The following is an 18,553-nucleotide window of genomic DNA, read 5'->3' as shown; positions in this document are numbered from 1 at the left end:
TGGAATACTATTCAGCCATTAAAAAAGATGGAGACTTTACATCCTTCCTATTAACCTGGATGGAAGTAGAAGACATTATTCTTAGTAAAGCATCACAAGAATGGAGAAGCATTAATCCTATGTACTCAATTTTGATATGAGGGTGGCGCCTGTGGCTCAAGAATTAGGGTGCTGGTCCCATATGCCAGAGGTGGCAGGTTCAAACCTAGCCCTGGCCAAAAACCAACAAAAATAAATAAATAAATAAATAAATTTTTGATATTAGGACAATTAATGACAATTAAGGTCACAGTGGGGGTGGAGGAAGGGGACAGCAGAGAGAAAAAGAAGGAAGGAGGGGTGAGGAAAGGAAGAGCAGAGAGAGGGAAGGAGGGAGGGGGTGGGCCCTTGGTGTGTGCCACACCTTTTGGGGGCAAGACAGGATTGCAAGAGGGACTTTACCTAACAAATGCAATCAGTGTAACCTGGCTTATTGTACCCGCAATGAATCTCCAACAAGAAACAAAAAAAAAACAAAACCAAATCAGTCTTTACAGCTTCAACATATGAATTTGGTGGGAGCCGGGAGGACACATAACATCTAGTTCCTAACAGAGGAAGTGCCATGTAAATGCTTCCAGATTTAGATGCAAATATGAAGTAACTAGGAATTTAATTTCCACTTCGTGGAATGAGAGCTAGAGACAAATATTAATTCAGCCTGTGGAAAAATAAAATGTTTGCGGCCTGTAAATATGTTCCTTTTTATTTATTTTTTTTTTTTTAGACAGAGTCTCACTATGTCACCCTCAGTAGAGGCTGTGGCATCACAGCTCACAGAAAGCCTCAAACACTTGGGCTTAAGCTATTCTCTTGCCTCAGCCTCCCAAGTAGCTGGGACTATAGGAGCCGGCCACAACTCCTGGCTATTTTTTAGAGATAGGGTCTCACTCTTGCTAAGGCTGATCTTGAACTCCTGAGCTCAAGCAATCCACCCACCTTGGCTTCCCAGAGTGCTAGAATTACAGGCATGAGCCATCAAGCCTGGCCCTGTAAATTTATTATTAATCCATTTGGTGATGTGTTTTTCTCAGTAAACCACTGGGAGTGTGGGTTTGACCTGTTCTGCATGGCTGGCCAGCCTTCTGGAAAACTCCAAATAATATATAATCATATATTTCTTCTGGAAAAGTTATGTTTTCACTTGGTCCTCCCAAATGAAAGAACTATTCCTCCTGAAAATGATTTTTGGGGGTCCCCTAAACAAAATTTCCAAATTATCTTTTCTGGAATTATTTGCTTTCCTGGATTTTAATTCTGAAATATCCCAAGATAATAGGGAAAAAGTAAAGAATAATAATAATAATATAATAGCCATCTTGATAGGTTTAAGACACTGTACTAAGCACTTTTATGGGCTACCTCATTTAATTTTTATAAAAACCTTAGGTATCTACGGTACCCCCAATTTATAGATAAGAAAAATGAAGCTACATATCTAGTAAGTGGAAGAGCCACGATATTAACTCTGCCAGACGTGTCACTCACTGGGCCCCACATATCTAAACATGAGACTCTGCATCACTTTCTTGGTAATTAAAAATATATATATTCTTTTCATGAATATAGTCTCCAGAAGTGACATTGCCTTGAACTCTTAACTCTTCATATTTTTATTGGGTATCATCAAGATTAAATCTCAAAGTACAGGATGAGAACAAAAGATATTAACAAAAATAAATTCTTCAGAATGCTAAACCATACTGATGCCTTACTATTTTTTTTTTCACCACAATAAGATCTGTATTTATTATCAAATTGCTTTTGCAAGCTACAAGTGTAGAATTTGACCTGGTATTCATGATCAGCATTTCTGTAATTCCAAGTCAGAATTATAGGAAAAAAATTATGAGACAATGGTTGATAAGATTGAAAAAAAATTCATATTTACAGGGGAGTTTTCAAGTGACTTACTGTGATGTCTATTCACTGAAAGAAAGCTTTTGAAAAGACAAGTACATAAAGAAGTTATCCTGCAATGAACAGAACAAAGCCCATTAATGACAATGATGTGAACATTCAAAGAATTATTAAAAGAACCTTTCACTTTGAGGGAAAATTAATTTACCCAGAATTTAGTGCAATTGTTAAAATGAGAAAATCAGAGGCGTCTCGGCAGAGCTTGTGGCCGAAGTTTTGCCTAAAGCCACAGTAACTGGAAGGAGTCAGCATCCTCTTTTCTCTTCTGTGTGTTGTCAAATAGCACTGGCAGGCATATACACTAGAGACTCAACATTGTCAGAACTTAAAAGTGATTCATATGTCTATAAACTTTGATCTCCGTTTTATCTACACATATTTTAAGACTCTTATTTATTGAATTTTACAAAAAATAGCTTCATTTCATCTAATTTCTTTTTTTTTTCTTTTAAAATATATTTAAAGCCTTACAAATTAGGAGTAGATTTTTGTCAGGGAGACTTGCTATCAAGCAGAGAGGTGGCCTGTTTGGCTGGCTTCACAATGAGGAGACATTTTTGACCAGGAAAATAGCTTCCCAGTGCTAATTCTATGTATTTTCTTGTCTCCTCAAACTAACCAACAAACCACTTATAATACTAGAAACCAGGGAGGTTAGACATGTCCCTTGGCCTCAAATTTCATATAATTTCCCAAATTTCATATTCTTCCCTTAAGGGAGAACTTCTCATTTTCTCTGTTTGTCAATCTATAGTTAAATTGAAACTCTTGTTTCCACTACCCCAGGAAAGAGAGACAGGGCAAAAAGTAAGAAAGCAAACAACGACGACAACAAAAACAAACGAACAAAAAAACTAGCTAATTCTTGGTTTTTTTATTTTTTAATTTTTTTTTAATTTTTTTATTAAATCATAACTGTATACAATGATATGATTATGGGGCATCATACACTCACTTCATAAACCATTTGACACATTTTTATCACAGTGGTTAACATAGCCTTTCCGGCGTTATCTCAGTTACTGTGCCAAAACATTTACATTCTACATTTACCAAGTTTCGCAAATACCCCTATAATATGCACCACAGGTGTGATCCCACCGATTCCCCTCCCTCTACCCACCCCCCCTTTCCCACTTCCCCCTATTGTTAAGTTGTAGCTGGGTTATAGCTTTCATGTGAGAGTCCCAAATTAGTTTCATAGTAGGGCTGTGTACATTGGGTATTTTTTCTTCCATTCTTGGGATACTTTACTAAGAAGAATATGTTCCAGCTCCATCCATGTAAACATGAAAGAGGTAAAGTCTCCATCTTTCTTTAAGGCTGCATAGTATTCCATGGTATACATATACCACAATTTATTAATCCACTCGTGGATCGATGGGCACTTGGGCTTTTTCCATGACTTAGCTATTATGAATTGGGCTGCAATAAACATTCTGGTACAAATATCTTTGTTATGTTGTGATTTTTGGTCTTCTGGGTATATGCCCAGCAGAGGAATTACAGGATTGAATGGCAGATCTATTTTTAGATCTCTGAGTGTTCTCCATATATCTTTCCAAAAGGAATGTATTAATTTGCATTCCCACCAGCAGTGCAGAAGTGTTCCCTTTTCTCCGCATCCACGCCAACATCTCTGGTCTTGAGATTTTGTGATATAGGCTAGTCTCATTGGAGTTAGATGATATCTCAAAGTAGTTTTGATTTGCATTTCTCTGATGATTAAAGATGATGAGCATTTTTTCATATGTCTGAAGGCCTTGCACCTGTCTTCTTCAGAGAAGTTTCTCTTCAAATCCCTTGCCCAGCCTGCGATGGGATCCCTTGTTTTTTTCTTGCTGATGCGTTTGAGTTCTCTGTGGATTCTGGTTATTAAACCTTTGTCAGAGTTATACCCTGCAAATATCTTCTCCCATTCTGAGGGCTGTCTGCTTGCTCTGCTTACTGTGTTCTTATCTGTGCAGAAGCTTTTTAGTTTGATCAAGTCCCAGTAGTGTATTTTTGAAGCTGCTTCAATTGCCCGGGGGGTTCTCCTCATGAAATACTCACCCAGACCAATTTCTTCAAGGGTTTTCCCTGCATTCTCCTCTAGTATTTTTATAGTTTCATGTCTCAAGTTTAAATCTTTAATCCAATGAGAGTCTATCTTAGTTAATGGTGAAAGGTGTGGGTCCAATTTCAGTCTTCTGCAGGTTGCCAGCCAGTTCACCCAGCACCATTTGTTAAATAGGGAATCTTTTCCCCACTGAATGTTTTTAATTGGCTTGTCAAAAATCAAATAGCGGTAAGTAGCTGGATTCATCTCTTGGTTCTCTATTCTGTTCCAGATATCTACTTCTCTGTTTTTGTGCCAATACCATGCTGTTTTGATCACTATCGATTTGTAGTAAAGTCTGAGGTCTGGTAGAGTGATTCCTCCTGTTTTGTTTTTATTTCTGAGTAATGTCTTGGCTATTCGAGGTTTTTTCTGATTCCATATAAAACGAAGTAATGTTTTTTCAAGATCTTTAAAATATGACAGTGGAGCTTTAATAGGGAGTGCGTTGAAATTATATATTGCTTTGGGTAGTATCGACATTTCGATAATGTTGATTCTTCCTAGCCATGAGCATGGTATGTTTTTCCATTTGTTAACATTTTCAGCTATTTCTTTTCTTAGAGTTTCATAGTTCTCTTTATAGAGATCTTTCACGTCTTTTGTTAGGTAAATTCCCAAATATTTCATCTTCTTTGGCACTACTGTGAATGGGATAGAGTCCTTAACTGCTTTTTCAATTTGACTGTTGTTGGTGTATATAAAGGCTACCGATTTATGAATGTTGATTTTGTAACCTGAGACGCTGCTGTATTCCTTGATCACTTCTAGGAGTTTTGTAGTAGAGTCCCTAGTGTTTTCCAGATACACAATCATATCATCTGCGAAGAGCGAGAGTTTGATCTCTTCTGACCCTATATGGATACCCTTGATCGCCTTTTCTTCCCTAATTGCGGTGGCTAAAACTTCCATTACAATGTTGAAAAGCAATGGAGACAATGGGCAGCCTTGTCTGGTTCCTGATCTGAGTGGAAATGATTCCAATTTAACTCCATTCAATATGATATTGGCTGTGGGTTTGCTGTAGATAGCCTCTATCAGTTTAAGAAAAGTCCCTTCTAGACCAATTTTCTTGAGTGTTCTGATCATGAAGGGATGCTGGATATTATCAAAAGCTTTTTCTGCATCAATTGAGAGAATCATATGGTCTTTGTTTTTTAATTTGTTTATGTGCTGAATTACATTTATAGATTTACGTATATTGAACCAGCCTTGAGACCCTGGGATAAAACCAACTTGGTCATGATGTATAATTTGTTTGATGTGTTCTTGGATTCTGTTTGTTAGGATCTTGTTGAATATTTTGCATCTATATTCATTAGTGATATTGGTCTATAATTTTCTTTTCTTGTTGGGTCTTTTCCTGGTTTGGGGATCAGGGTGATGTTTGCTTCATAGAACGTGTTGGGTAGTCTTCCTTCTTTTTCTACATTTTGGAACAGGTTGAGTAATATAGGTACTAATTCCTCTTTAAAGGTTTGGTAGAATTCTGACGTGAAACCATCTGGTCCCGGGCTTTTCTTTTTAGGGAGGTTTTGTATAGTTGATGCTATTTCTGAACTTGATATGGGTCTGTTCAACATTTCCACTTGATTCTGGTTAAGTCTTGGAAGGTGGCGTGCTTCCAAGTATCGGTCAATTTCCTTCAGATTTTCATATTTCTGAGAATAAAGTTTCTTGTAATATTCATTAAGGATTTTTTGGATTTCTGATGAGTCTGTGGTTATTTCGTCTTTGTTGTTTCTGATTGATGATATTAGAGATTTTACTCTTTTTTTCCTGATTAGGTTGGCCAGAGGTTTATCTATTTTATTGACCTTTTCAAAAAACCAGCTTTTTGATTTATTGATCTGTTGTATTATTCTTTTGTTTTCAATTTCATTTAATTCTGCTCTAATTTTGGTTATTTCTTTTCTTCTACTGGGTTTGGGGTTGGAATGTTCTTCCTTTTCCAGTTGCGTGAGATGTCCCATTAAGTTGTTAACTTCCTCTCTTTCCGTTCTCTTGAGGAAGGCTTGCAGTGCTATAAATTTCCCTCTTAGAACTGCCTTTGCAGTGTCCCAGAGGTTCTGATAGCTTGTGTCTTCATTGTCATTTTGTTCCAAAAAATTGGTGATTTCTTTCTTAATCTCATCTCTGACCCAGCTATCATTCAGCATAAGGTTATTTAACTTCCATGTTTTTGTATGGGTATGCAGATTCCTGTTGTTACTCAATTCAAGTTTTATTCCATGATGGTCCGAGAAGATGCATGGAATAATTTCTATTCCTTTAAATTTACTGAGGTTAGACTTGTGACCTAAAATGTGATCAATTTTGGAGTAAATTCCGTGGGCTGATGAGAAGAATGTGTATTCAGTTTTGTTGGGATGAAATGTTCTGTAGATGTCTGCTAAATCTAAATATTGGATGGTTAGGTTTAAATCTAAGATTTCTTTGCTCAGCTTCTTTCTGGAGGATCGATCCAACACTGCCAAGGGAGTGTTGAAATCTCCAACGATTATGGAGCTGGAGGAAATCAAGTTACTCATGTCTGTTAGAGTTTCTCTTATAAATTGAGGTGCATTCTGGTTGGGTGCATAGATATTAATAATTGAGATCTCGTCATATTGAGTATTACCCTTAACAAATATGAAGTGACCATTCTTGTCCTTCCTTACTTTTGATGGTTTAAAGCCTACTGTATCTGCAAATAAAATTGCAACACCTGCTTTTTTCTGATTACCATTTGCCTGAAATATGGATGACCATCCTTTCACCCTGAGTCTGTATTTGTCTTTTAAGTTGAGATGTGACTCTTGTATGCAACAAATATCTGGCTTGAGTTTTTGTATCCAGTCAGCTAACCTATGCCTCTTTAGAGGACAGTTTAAGCCATTCACATTGATGGAGAGTATTGATAAGTCTGGTGGAATTTTGGGTATCGAGTTTTTCAAAGGTCCAGTGGACATTTTTAATCCTTTCGCCAGTGTGGAAGTTGGAGTTTGATCCGAAGTTTCTGAGTGAGTTTACTTTTGTGGTATAGGATTGGGTAGGTCATTGTGGAGGATAGGTCTGAGAACATCCTGAAGAGCTGGTTTACTTATGGCAAATTTTTTCAACATATGAATGTCATTGAAGTATTTAATTTCTCCATCATAGATGAAACTCAGTTTAGCTGGATACAAGATCCTGGGTTGAAAGTTTTTTTGCTTTAGGAGATTAAAAGTTGATGACCAGCCTCTTCTTGCTTGAAAAGTTTCAGCAGAGAGATCTGCAGTTATTCTAATATTCTTACCTTTGTACATTATAGTTTTCTTTCGCAGGGCTGCTTTGAGAATCTTCTCTTTCATGTTAACTTTAGTGAAGCTAATTATGATATGTCTGGGAGATGGCTTATTGGGGTTGAATCGTGCTGGGGTTCTGAAGCTGTCTGCTATCTGAATTTCAGATTCTCTAGGCATGTCTGGAAAATTTTCTTTCATAATTTCATGTAGAAGGGCCTCTGTGTCCTTGGCAGCTACTTCATCAGTCTCCGAAATTCCTATAACCCTTATGTTGTTTTTTTTCGAATTATCTGAGAGCTCTCTGAGTGAGTGATCCGATTTGCTCTCCATTTCTCTTCCTCTTTGAGAGATTGGGAGCGTTCGAAGACTTTATCTTCAATGTCAGAAATCCTTTCTTCTGCTTGCTCCATTCTGTTACTGAGGGATTCTACTGTATTTTTCATATCTTTGAGGGCTGTAAGTTCTTGTTTCAGTGTGTCTAAGTCTTTGGTGGTTTTGTCTTTAAATTCGTTAAATTCTTGAGACAATTTTTGAATTTCTCCTCGAATTCCTAATTCCATTTTATTAATCTTGTCTGCAAACCAAATTCTGAATTCGACTTCTGACATCTCAGCCAGTTGTTTATGAATGGGATCTTCAATCACATCTGCCGTATCTTTTCTTGAGGGGGTTGATCTATTCTGGTTATTCATGTTACCAGAGTTTTTCCGCTGATTCCGCCCCATGGTTTACTCCCTTTAGTTTTTCCCCTGGAGTTTTATCGAGGGCCCGTACAGTGTTGTGGCCTGAGAAACTGGGGCCCTGTCTGGTGTGGTGGAGCAAAGTGGTTCTGTCTTGTTTTCAGCTGGTTTCTGTTCGATCCTATTGCAACTTCTACTCTGGCTTGAAGTCTCAGCTGTGTGGAAAAATCAGCAATTAAGTCACCCCGCCTGCCCACCTCTGGCCCCAGTTGGAAAAGGAGAATCAAACCTTCCTACAATCGCACACCCAGGGCACCGCCTGAAGAGTCCTCAGTCTATTAGCCCAGTTCAAAAGGTCGGAATCAACTGTCTCAATCGGCACTTGTCTCGGGTGGAAGGGTTCAAGAGGTCTCTGGGAACTGGATCATAGGGGCCTGGTGACTCCTCTGACACGGCTCACCCCAGTGCAGCGTGGAGTCAGGAGGAGCCACCCAGCAAACAGAGCAGTCTGGGAAGGTTGACGTCTCTTTCCCCACTTTGCCCCTCCGTCGGACCCAGTCACTGGTATCTCTGCAGATGGCTAACCCAGTTGCCTGCAGTGAACAGACACTCCAGGGGTTTGCACCTGCCTGAATCGCAAGGAAGTCTGCCAGGCCCCCGAAGACTGCCGCTATCTAGCAGGAGGAGATGGGGCCTGACATCTTTGAGTGTTTGATGCAGGTGATGGGAAGGAGGTGTTCACTCAGGCTTAGCCCCGTCCCTGATGCATGCTGCTAACAGAACAGAACAGAACAGACAACTTTGTGAGTTTCTGTCTCTGTTCTTGTCGTCGCCTACAGAAGACGGGCTGTTTTGAGTTCAAATGTCTTTGCTGCTGGAGAATTGCGTCTGAACACCTCTCTGGGTCGGCCCCGCCCTGGAGGCTTCCGGGTTTGTGAGCCGTGTCACCGGTGGCCTCCTCTGGTTGCCCAGGGAGACAGGGGGTGTGGCCTCAGAATATCCAGAAGTGAGCGTTCTGCCGTTAAAGAAAAAACGGCTGTTGATCTACCTCCAGGGAACTGCTGCTCTGGTGTGGGCACTCAGGCGACCCTTTTCTCCTCTGTCCCACGCCCCAGAGTCAGCACTGAGCGGCCGCAGTTTGTGCTGGGTCCACACCCCTTAAGAGATCCCCCAAGAATCAGAACTCTTGGGGGATGGGCCCCCAGACCCCGATTGGGAGTGGGGCGGGGGGAAGCTAGAGTTTCATTCAGTTTCACACAATACTACGGTCCGGGGAGGGCTCCTGCACTGCACCGCAGGGAAGTGCCGCCAAGGCTTGATTTCCCCTCAGCAGAGTGCCCTCTCCTCGCTCATGTGTCCCAGAGTCAGCGCTGACCTGACGCAGCTCAGGCACTGTGCACTCCCCTCGAGAAATCACCCAAGGAGCCGAACTCCTGGGGGATAGGCCCTCAGACCCCGAGTGAGAGTAGGGGTTCTCAGCTCTCAGCAGGGAGGCCAGAGTCTGATTCAGTCTTGGGCCCCGTATGCCTGGGGAGGGTTGCTGCACTGCACCGCAGGGAAGTGCCGCGAGGCGTGACTCCCCCTCAGCCCGGTGCCCTCTCCTCACTCGGCACGCCTCAGAGTCAATGCTGACCAGTCGCACTCAAGGGGACTGTCCACTCCCCTTGAGAAATCACCCAAGGATCCGAAGTCCTGGGGGACAGGCCTCCAGACCTCAGTGGGCGGGAGGGGAGCGCCGGGGATTCAGGATTGCCGGCAAAGGATTCCCAAAGTTTTATTCAGCCCTATGTCCGGCAGGAGAACACCACGGCACCCCAGTAGGGGAGGTAGGTCCAGTTTTTAGAAGGTCTCTCCCATGGAGTGTAGTGGGAGGGCCTTTAATTTCTGCCCGCTTGTTCAATTATGGGGCTCTAGAGCCGGTCTCATGGGGGAGGGGGACTCCCGTCCGCTTGGTGGTGGATTTTGTACCTTTTGTTTGCGTCCTTGTGATCACAACTTGCCTCAGCGGTGTTGATGTGCGTTCTTCAGCCTTCTCTCTTGGTGAGGCTCAAGTCCACCAGGATACTTACTAAATTCCTGTCCCTTAACTCTCCTTCTGGACGGGAGCCTTTGTTGAAAGCTGGCTTCAGTCCGCCATCTTGTCTCCCCCTCCGAGTACATTCTAATTCTTGGTTTTTGAACTTTAGTGTGCCCAGATCCTATCAATTTAAATGTCAATTTAATAAATTTTTCAGGAATAATTCCCGTATAAGATGCAATGCCAGTGAATGAGTCTAATGCTGTTTTTAGACCACAACTACTTTGTAAATTCAGAAAAAAAGATGGAACTTTGAACTATAGTAGTCAGAGAAAGTTTCACATTGGGTTTGCCTAAGACTTGGATGATTGGTTGATTTCAGATGAAAATACATTGGCATTCAGATCAAAAACCAGCCCAAATAAAGAGTATAGACAATGTACTCAAGACTTAGCAGTGACAATACGGTTCCCAAGAAGACCCACTTGAGAGGGAGTGTGGCTTTGGAGAGCATTAGATTTAGTGCTGACTTTTTCCATAAATGTCACTATGTCATGGAGGGAAAAGACTTCTCAGTTATAGAGAGGCTTTAGTGTCATTATTTTGAGAATTTACCCTTAGATTTTTACCTCATTAAGAACCATGTGTTCCCATCAAATCCCAGATCCTGTGTGCTTCTATCAAGGTTCTGTCCTCTAGAACGCTATTCTAAGTCAAGCTTGCAAGTCTTAGCATTTGAAGCAAACCTTCCTCTCTGAAGAACTGGCTCAACCATAACTTTATATGTGAAATCTTCCTGACATACCCAACCCCCACAAATGTTACCCTTCATCCCCCATCCACAGGTGGTGCGGATAACTTCATCAACATTACCACAGGACTATATTCATATTCATCTTTTCACAGTATTTCTCTCTTCTAGGACATAAAAAATAGCTTCTTGATCTTTTAATTCTCAGTTCTAAACATATGCCTGGCATATGTTAAAGATCCAATGAAGGGTTCTCTTATGGGAGAGAAAGAATGAACTTTCTTTGTAAGTACTTAAGTGAAGGTAAATAGAAGAACAGAGAAAGATAATATAGAACTTGTTCCCCAACCAAGCAGTACTGGGCTAAATAGTGACTTATTGAGTTCATTTTGGGGCCTCAAACTCCAGGCCCCTTGGTGCTCTCCTGACATCCTTGGCTACTGTTGGACTTTTCACTTAAACTTGTCCTCCCCTGGCTGACTCCTATGTCTCACACATTTTCCTATTACCTCCCACCAACCAAATCCTACTCTAGTCTCTCTCTTAGCTCACTGCTCTCTGCTAGCAAATCTAAACTTTCAGTGTGTGGAAATATATCATCTTGTTTCCCAGTATGTTCTGCAGACCCAACCCTCCTGAGAAGCTACGTGAAAAGAGATTTCCCTATTAAATTTGGAAAATGTTTATACAACACTCCCAGACTCAAAATAAGCATTAACAAAGGCTCAGAGATGTCTTGTACTAGAAGAACTTTATTAATTTTGTTTAATTTAATGTTTCCCAAAATTATTTGACCATGAACTCTTTTGTTTAAATACACCTCATAATGTCCCACAGGATCCCTGTCCCATAGAACACAATCCAGGACACACTAGGTAAAGATTAGCAGTTCCAAGTGAGTTATTTGTCTGGCAATAGGTATTTTCTAAAGACAATGTTTTAACCAAAAGGCCTGATTCACTGATGGAAATTTCAAGTGCTTAACTTGTGATGGAGCTTTGGGACAAATAGTCTGTGTAGAGCCCGTGACACTATGAAGCAACTTTTTTTTACATGCTTAAGTTCCAGCAATGTGCTAGATGTTTCCACGTATCCTTTTTTGATTAATCTGAAAAACAAACCTATGAGGTAATTATATTTTTACTCATTTTAAAAACAAGGAACGTGAACTCAGAGGTTAAATAGCTTCCCCAAGATCACACAGTCAATAAATGGTGTAGACAATTGAAATCTAATTTTACAGTATCAAGTCTCATATTCCATCACGATCTTCTGCTACCTGAATTTCTGGGTTGTTAGTGCTCCAAGCTAGTCACGTAATGCTTGTCAGATGGTTAGATTCCTAGGTCCTATCCCAGAGGCCCTAAATCAGATTCTGGAGGATTAGATTAGAAACAGGTATTTTAACTCCTCAGTTGATAATTACACACTGAAAAGTTTACCACAGTTCTGGGTGTATATTATTTTTACCACGTTATACTGGGTGTATATTATTTTTACCACGTTATACTACCACCATCAAAGTAATGAATCAACCAATATATCGTAATATTTGTTTTTACTCACATTACTCTCAAGGCCAGCACAATAAAGTCTCCATCCTTCATTGTCCTTGAATTTCCCCAGAAAGCTCCCCAGAGTCAGGCAACTTACTACACCCAGAGGATGAATTAGATGCCAAGTGAACCTTCTTATGTTGCATGCATGGTTTCTGTTGGTAGTTTAGCTGAAACTAACCTTGTCTAGTGGTTATCTCAGTAAAATAACTTTATGTTCAGTTAGCAAAAATTTGAAAGCAAAAGGTACCTAACAAAGGCAGAGTTTGAAATAACCAAAGAAACTCAGGCTTTGACTTTCCTCAGATAACCCTGATAAAAATGATTTTGCTTCTTTCTCTCCACTAATTCCGTAGACAAACCATTTGTCCTGTCTGTGAAATGGTCTATCAAGCAAAAAAAAAAAAAAGGAAAGAAAAACAAGTAACTGTCTTTCTTCTTCTCCCTGAACTATAATTTCTATTAAAGAGTGTGGTGCTCTGGGGGTGGCGCCTGTGGCTCAAAGGAGTAGGACGCTGGCCCCATATGCCAGAGGTGGCAGGTTCAAACCCAGCTCCAGCCAAAAACTGCAAAAAAAAAAAAAAGAGTGTGGTGCTCTGGCCAAGAAATCAACAAAAAATAGCTGGAAATTGTAAAGATTGTGGGCAGGGTGGTGGGTGAGAAAGAGAAAGAGTGGAAAAGAGGGAGAGAGGAAGCTGAATAGACCCTTTTGCCCCTTGTTTTGTTCCTTAGTTAGAAATCATCTATTTTTATCTCTGGTGTCTCCAGCAATTATTGTCATAGACTTCACGTATTGTAACTGTGAACCAGTGCTCTGTACTTGTATCCATGAGAGAACTCGGGAGGTTAAAAGTGCAGAAATAAGTAACCAAGATGAAGAGTGGGTATTAGAACAGGCATGGAGTTGTCATGCAGATGCAGACTGATGGCTGCCTCCTCTGATGTCCATTCTCAACCTCTCCCTTGCTAATAGTGCTCAGCTGGGCATGTTACAGCCCAGAATAAAGAATACAGTCCCAGCCTTCCTTAAAGCTAACTGTGACCATAAAACTGAGCGATGGCTTCCAAAGCACCACATACAAGGCTTCTGTGGTGGCTTCTGGGACTCTTCCTTGACCTCCATCATCTGCCGATCCTCTTTGTTCTTGTTGGCTGGAGTGCAGACATGATGACTGAAGCCAGAGCTGTCCTTATAGGGCAGGAGGTAAGTTCTGAGTGGCAAAGCAGCAAGAACAAAGGAGTTAGACTCCTCGATGACCACGGAGTCACCACATCAAACCTGGACTCAAATTTTACTTGAAAAAGAAAGAAATTCTTCAACTTGTTTATGCTTTACTCACATCACTTTGGTCCTGCTGTCACATGCAGCAAACCCAGGCTAACTGACACACCCTTCCCTCACTCAAGGACAGCATGCAGTGTGAGTTTTGTCCTGAATTTATTTTAATGTAGGTGAAATAAAAGCAATTCTATCAATAATGATCTTTTTGTTTAAAAATAAAAAATCCTAGCCATCTTAACAGGATATTTAAGTCCCTGGTATAAAACTACATGATTCCATGATTCCTCAATGGAATTACTTGAAGGCCACAAATTGGTAATAGGAGATTGCAAATCTGTTGCAAAAAGAGTCTGTGCACATTGATAAGTAATTTTGATAACTTTTTATTGCATTGAGTGCAAGGTCTAAATCGAATTGATTTTAAGTTAAAACTAGATCACCAACATTCCTAAAGTTTATATCTTGACTTTTTCCCTGCCATTTTAAATGATGTTATTTTCCTAAATAACTGAGCCCAAGCTCAAACTGCTTGCTAGGAAGATAATCATTAAGTCAAGAAACCAGGTATTGGGGCAAGGAAAATGACTTTCATTCAGAGAATTGGCAAATGGAGAATACGGCAGCCTAACATCCTGCAAAAACATCTTAGGTTACTGTGAACTTTCTTTTTATGTTAAGGGAGGTGGAGAGGGTTACAAAAGATAACCAAGGACCACAGGCATCTGTGTGTCAGGGAGGGTCTGAGGGGGTTGTAAAACTTCTTTGTTCCTGGTCAGTTAACTTTGGAGGATGAAGGTCATTGTTACTTGTGTGTACACTTTTCTTATCTCTCCAGGAGTTACATTTTGAGAAAGGAATGATGATCATCTTCTTCTAGTCTGCCTGCAGAGTTAAACAGAAGTTTTTAGCCTAAAGGATATCTCCACAGGGGATCAGAAGCAAAATGGTGGTAGTTACTCTAAGCCTCCCTTCCCTATTACAGTAATAGCAACTGTTCATACCTGAATCAACAGTAAAAACTTGGGAAACACAAGTGTTTTTCCTTTCCCTTGTTTTTTCTTGCTCTATGTTTCTTCCAGGAGTACACAGCAAGGGCAAGGGGAATGCCAAAATCCAGAGGAGGCTCAGGGGAACCAAGGGAAGGCAAGGGTCGAGGCTCCTGAAAGCCTTCTTTCTCTTGAGCTGCCATCAACTGGGCAGTGGTTTGAAGAGGAACGGTTGGCAAGTCTGCATTTTCAGAGAAAATCCCACAGTAGTACTTTCCTCTGTTGTTGTCTTTTCCTAAACTTTTCCAGCTCTTTCTTCTTATGTAAATATATAAGTCCTACGCACCATTTCATGCTTTATTATTCCCAAACAGCAAATGCATTAGGCCCTTTGATTCATCTGTGGAGAATGCATTTTGAAGCAAAGCTTAATACCCTAAAATGGTTAGTTCATGGGGTTTTAATTTTAGGAATATCAGAAAAGCATTAATTCATAGTCTTCAATTGGCACAAAAACTCAACGGATCTCACCACGGAAAATACCCCTCCCATTTCTTTTTCTTCTTCTTCCTTTTTTGCTCAAAGACATACTGGAGATCAAAATCCCTCATAAAACTTGTATGCTGCCCTGCTGGCTTTCTGGAAGTCTTGAAGAAAACCATCTGCAAAAGGTAAGCAAGTCCTTGAAGATTTTTGGTGTCCACAAAGGAAAGCTCAAGTCATTGCCAGGTCTTTCAAGATATTTTTTATTAGAGGCCTGTTTTTAGTTCCATGGCCAGGGGAAGGCCTGAAGACTTGAATTTCTGTGTTTTATTTTCTGCACTGACCAGACCACCCTGATTCATAGGACTTTTTTGTGAAAATAGGATTGTCAGGTCCACATCACAGAAATATTAGATTAAAGAGACAAAGAGTCACAAAAACTGCATAGTGCTTGTAATAATGTTGTAACTATTAACCAATGTGCCATTTTTCTGTCTGCCATAGCGAATGGTCTTAGGATACAAAATAGTTTCATAATAAAGAGATAGCTAGAAAATAATTACTGCAAAACAAAACCAAACCAAAATGAATGTTATTTCTTCTCTGAATGTTCTCAGTGCAAAGCTACGTTAAATTTCACCTGCAAAAATCCTTCCAGTAAACAAATTTGGAGGAAATCTCCTAGCAAATCACCATTAATAGGCTAAATGTGTGCCGTTTCATTACATTTTTAAAAATATCTTCTGTATTGGTTTATGTTATAATTCAGGATATTTCCCTACCTGACTAAAACAGGGTCAGAATTGGGCTCAGCCTGTTTTAGAACTCATCCTGTAGTTGGTCTAAGTAGAAACAATTTAAAAATTCTAGTTAATTATCTTAAGTGCTTAGTGCTCTAATTCTTGACTGTTTCTAGTAATTTCCCTTCTATCTTGTTTCTAGTACCCTTGAACTGGGGCCTGACTTAATGCCCTGTACTGGGAAAGGAATTCTCATACCCCTGACAGGAGTGCAGCCATTTTAGAAAATCAGGTCAGAAACCAGCAATCTTCTCCCCAAATTCCTGGAAATATCCTGCCCTTATCCTGACCCTAAATGTAGGCCCATAACCCTGACCCACAGTACAGAAGAGCCCCAGGCAATAATCCAGCTCACTGCCCTTTTCCAAGTGAATAAAAGCCTTTGCAACTGTGTGGGAGCTGAGCTGACTTCTGGCCAGTCTCCATTCACCCTTCCCTTCTCTTAAGTCTTCCCTTGTACCTGGACTGGCCTCCTCTCCTTTCTTGTTGACCCTGGTTCTACGCCAGAGCCTCTCCTCCCTGCTAGAGGCTTACTCGGAAATCCAGCCTAAAGAGTGAGGTCCTACTTCCACTTTTGCCCCCTGTTTCCTGAATCTCCATATAATTCCTCGTCTAGAATTCTCTGCTCATCTCTGAGGACACCTGCCTCTCAATGTACCCCTGAAGTTGCTGTCTAACCTGACTATTGCCTATTGGTGTGTTCCAAGTGCCCACATCATTCCAAAAAGTCAGTAGATTTTCTAGGTCCTCTCTGCCCTGCCTGGCCAGATTCTAAGCTATCCACCAATGTTCAGTCCTAACATTGATTCCCTAAGTTTTTATTTCTATAAAGGAAAAAATAAAATGCTATTAGCTTTACTTAAGCTCAGGTTTCAAGCATCTGGTACAAAAGCAAAACAAAAATTAGCAAATAAAACCAGATTCTCAACATTTACTCTAAAATCCAAGAATCTGTGCTTGCTTAGGCATGTACTAAAATTGGAACAATACAGAGAAGATTAGCATGGCCCCTGCACAAGGATGACACACAAATTCATGAAGTGTTCCATATTTTTCAATGTAAGGGTATGCGCACACCTTTTGGGTGCAGGACATAAGAGAGACTCTACCTAACAAGTGCAGATATCATAACCTAGATGTTCATACTCTTACACTAACCTGAAATTTAAAAAAAATGCAGTGAAATGGGGGCAAGACATGATTGCAAGAGGGACTTTGCCTAACAATTGCAATCAGTGTAACCTGGCTTATTGTACCCTCAATGAATCCCCAACAATAAAAAAAAAAATGCAGTGAAAAATATATAGGCTCAAAAATATTAAAATAAATAAATAGTTCTTATTTAACCTCAAAAATTAAAATCTCAGAATTCCAGAATCAGAGAGATCCTCTATGTGGTCTTGTTTAGCTTCATACTCACTGCAGACATCCATGGCAGGTGGTCTTTGAGCTTTTCTAGACAACCTGTGCCATTGTTAGACATTTCTTCCTTGGTAGCAAAGAGCGTGTGAGCTCTATCATCGTTCATTCATTCAATGAACTCTAGTTGTGCACTCACGTAACGTAGCAGGCACTGTACTGGGCTCTGGAAAAACAAAGTCGTTCAGGAATCTTTTGGAGAGTGACACCCTAATGGATTGAAGATAACCTCAGCATTTTACATTTTAATATTTTCATATCTCTGGCAGTATCTCCAAGCTCTACCTGTTCTTGTCTTATAAGTTGTCAAGGAAATTATCTGTCCTCAGGGCTAAGCTTGTAGGACAGCCCCAAATGTGGGGAAAGCAACAAGAATTAAGGACAGAAAATCCATGAGACAAGTGTTGAGGAGAGAGAGCTGTACCAGGCGACATTCTGAAATCATGAGATTTCAGAATGGGGCAGGCCATTTGAGGAGAAATGGGAGGTTGGGAGAAATAATCTTTTGAATCAGAATGGAGTAGGGATTTGTTCCTTTCACTGCTGTAGGATCCCAGTAATGACAGCTATTTCTACATTAGAGGCAAAGCACATAATTTCATAGGAAATTATGTAGAGCTAGTGGAGGTTTTTTGTTGCCAATTTCCATTAAAAATTGTTTTTTCTTTCATTTCACAGGGGAAAGTGGTAGTTTCTAACATGCAGATAAAAACTCAACTTTTGAAGGAAAAATTATCCAACCTTCAGGTTCTTCTACTTATAAGAAAAAGAAACAGAAGTCAGAATAATAATCAGATCTGGACTCTAAATCCTGATTCTGTATGATCTTGTAGAACCATTTAACCTCTCTGAGCTTGAATTTCTCCATCTGTAAAAAATTAGAGTTAAAATAGTTCTTATTTTACAACCGCAGAGTTGTTGCGAAGCTACAAAAAATAAAAGCCACCATTCATCTGAACCAGATTCCCAGCTCCATGATTTACATACATTACCTCATTAATCCTCACGATAGTGCTATAAGACAGAAATCCATTTTCCATGTGGGGAAACAAAGGCTCCCAAAGGTTCAGCAGTTTGCCACTGGAACTTTAATTCATATATCTGATGCCAAAGCCCTTTCTCTTAAGTATAAGTGCCAAACTGTGAGAAAGAATTAACAACTACAGCTCTTATGAAAAGAAGTATTTAATCCTAGCACTCTACGAGTGGGTAGGTCGCCTGAGCTCACAAGTTCAAGACCAGCCAGAGCAAAAGCA

General features: G+C 40.2%; 2 pseudogenes; both read left to right on the top strand.

Moving 5' to 3' along the window:
• Nucleotides 1–13,384: 13,384 nt before the first annotated feature.
• LOC128567498 (7-methylguanosine phosphate-specific 5'-nucleotidase-like) overlaps nt 13,385–18,553 on the top strand; it is a 90,755-nt pseudogene continuing 85,586 nt past the window's right edge.
• Nucleotides 16,834–16,933, top strand: LOC128568201 (uncharacterized; annotated as a pseudogene).

Source organism: Nycticebus coucang, chromosome 16 (genome assembly GCF_027406575.1).
Source record: "Nycticebus coucang isolate mNycCou1 chromosome 16, mNycCou1.pri, whole genome shotgun sequence".
NCBI classification, from domain to species: domain Eukaryota; kingdom Metazoa; phylum Chordata; class Mammalia; order Primates; family Lorisidae; genus Nycticebus; species Nycticebus coucang.
Note: the sequence above shows the minus strand (reverse complement) of the source record. Positions and strands in the feature narration are given on the sequence as shown.